Source organism: Cetorhinus maximus, chromosome 33, assembly GCF_964194155.1.
Source record: "Cetorhinus maximus chromosome 33, sCetMax3.hap1.1, whole genome shotgun sequence".
NCBI classification, from domain to species: domain Eukaryota; kingdom Metazoa; phylum Chordata; class Chondrichthyes; order Lamniformes; family Cetorhinidae; genus Cetorhinus; species Cetorhinus maximus.
The window spans coordinates 11,340,999-11,343,628 of NC_135911.1; positions in this window are offsets into that span (position 1 = coordinate 11,340,999).

Consider the following 2,630-nt stretch of genomic DNA (forward strand, 5'->3'; position numbering starts at 1 on the left):
CCTTTCACTGCAACCTACTCCAGCCCAAACAACCCACCGTATCTCTGTAACCTCCTCCAGCACCTACAACACTCACAAACACCCAAATTCCCCCCGCCCCTGCAACCCAACCTATCTCTATAACCTCCTCCAGCCCCTACAACCCTCCCTATCTCTGTAACCTCCAGCCGCCACTAAAACACTCCATATCTCTGTAAACTCTTGCAGCCGCTACAACCCTCCCTATCTCTGTAACCTCATCCAGCGCCTACAAACCTCCCTATCTCTGTAACCTCATCCAGCGCCTACAAACCTCCCTATCTCTTCAACCTCCTGCAGCCCCTACAACACTCCCCATCTCTGTAAATTCCTCCAAACCCCACAACTCACTCTATGTCTGTAACCTCCTGCAGCCCATACAACCCTCCGTATCTCTGTAACATCCTCCAGCACCTGCAAATCTCCCTATCTCTGTAACCTCCTCCAGCACCTACAACACTCCCTATCTCTGTAACCTCCTCCAGCCCCTACAACCCTCCCTATGTCTATAACATCCTCCATCCCCCACAACACTCCCCATCTCTGTAACCTCCTCCAGCAGTTACAAACCTCCCCATCTCTGTGAACACCTCTAGCCCCTACAACCCTCCACATCTCTGTGAACTCCTCCAGCCCCTACAACCCTGCCTAGCGCTGTAACCTCCTCCAGCCCCTACAACACTCCCTATCTCTGTAACCTTCTCCAGCCCCTACAACCCTCCCTATCACTGTAACCTCCTCCAGCCCCTACAACACTCCCTGTCTCTGTAACCTTCTCCAGCCCCTACAACACTGCCTATCTCTGTAACCTTCTCCAGCCCCTACAACACTGCCAAATTCTGCAACCTTCTCCAGCCCCTACAACACTCCCTATCTCTGTAAACTCCTCCAGCCCCTACAACACTCACTATCTCTGTAACCTCCTCTGGCCCCTTCAACACTCCCTATCTCTGTAACCTTCTCCAGCACCTACAAACCTCCCTATCTCTTCAACCTCCTCCAGCTCCTACAACCCTCCCCATCTCTGTGAACACCTCCAGCCCCTAAAACGCTCCCCATCTTTGTGACCTCCTGCAGCACCTACAACCCCCCCTATCTCTGTAGCCTGCTCCAGGCCTCACAACAATCCCTACCTCTGTAACCTCCTCCAGCCCCTACAACACTCCATATCTCTGTAACCTCTTCCAGCCCCTACAACACTCACTAACTTTGTAACCTCGTCCAGCCCTTACAACCACCCCCATCTCTGTAACCTTCTCCAGCACCTACAAACCTCCCTATCTCTTCAACCTCCTCCAGCCCCTACAACCCTCCCCATCTCTGTGAACACCTCCAGCCCCTAAAACGCTCCCCATCTTTGTGACCTCCTGCAGCACCTACAACCCCCCCTATCTCTGTAGCCTGCTCCAGGCCTTACAACAATCCCTACCTCTGTAACCTCTTCCAGCCCCTACAACACTCACTAACTTTGTAACCTCGTGCAGCCCTTACAACCACCCCCATCTCTGTGACCTCCTCCAGCCCCTACAACCCTCCCCGTTTCGCCAGTACTGGTGCCAGACCCCATGAATAGAAACCCAATTCTCCCACACAAATCTTACAGCCACACAGTCATACAAACATACTGACATAAGTACAATCAGAGGACTCCAGCCTAAGGGCTGTGACCGCCTCTGGGGACAACTCAATCCAGGTGTCCACACCTCTCCACCTCCTGCACCCTAGATGCATCGCAGAGTCCAAAGCCCGGACTCCAGCTCATTAGTCTCCGAGCTGGAGTTCCTCGAGCTGCGGACACTCACGGTAGATGTGTCACACAGGGACCCTCCATCCCTTGTGGGCTGCACCTTTTTGCCTCATCACATCCCCGCGAAGCACCTCGGTGGGGGGACGTTTTACTTTGTCCAAGACGCTATCGGAATGCAAGTTTCTGTCGTAATTGGCGTGTAGGGTGGACGTGTCCAGTAATGGTGATTGATTGTTCAGTAATGGAGATTGATTGTCCAGTAATGGTGATTGATTGTCCAGTAATGGCGATTGATTCAGGGTTTGTGCCTGGACAACGTATCAATATAGACCTGAGGTCAACAGCTAAGGCATCTCTCCTCTAGAATTCGCTTCTCAAATGATGTCTTGAAGCTGATTCATGATTAGCCACGTCCGATTGCTGGGACTGTCACTTTAAGCCACATATATAATGGACAGGGGCCTCACTGGGATCATTCCCTGCGCTGGGATAAGCTGTAAGATGCAGGCTTTCCTCTTCACCCTGCTCCTGGGAGCAGCAGGTATGATCACAGATATACTGAAATGTGTGTGTGGGGGTCCACAAGCGTGGCTGCTTGTCTGGCAATGTCTCCTCTCCCTGGCTACCCATCCCCATTCCTTTCCCTGGCAACAGGCTGAGACTGAACCTGTCAGCTTGTAACCTCGGGGTCACATTTGACCCCCAGATTTGCTCACTGTCAAACCCTCCGCAACATTGCCCAGCTTCACCCCGACCCCGTCTCCTCTCATCTCATCTACTGCTGAAACCCTCATCCAATCCAGCATTGCCCCCTGATGCGACTATTCTGACAAATCCCTGACTGTTCTCCCACGTTCCACCCTCC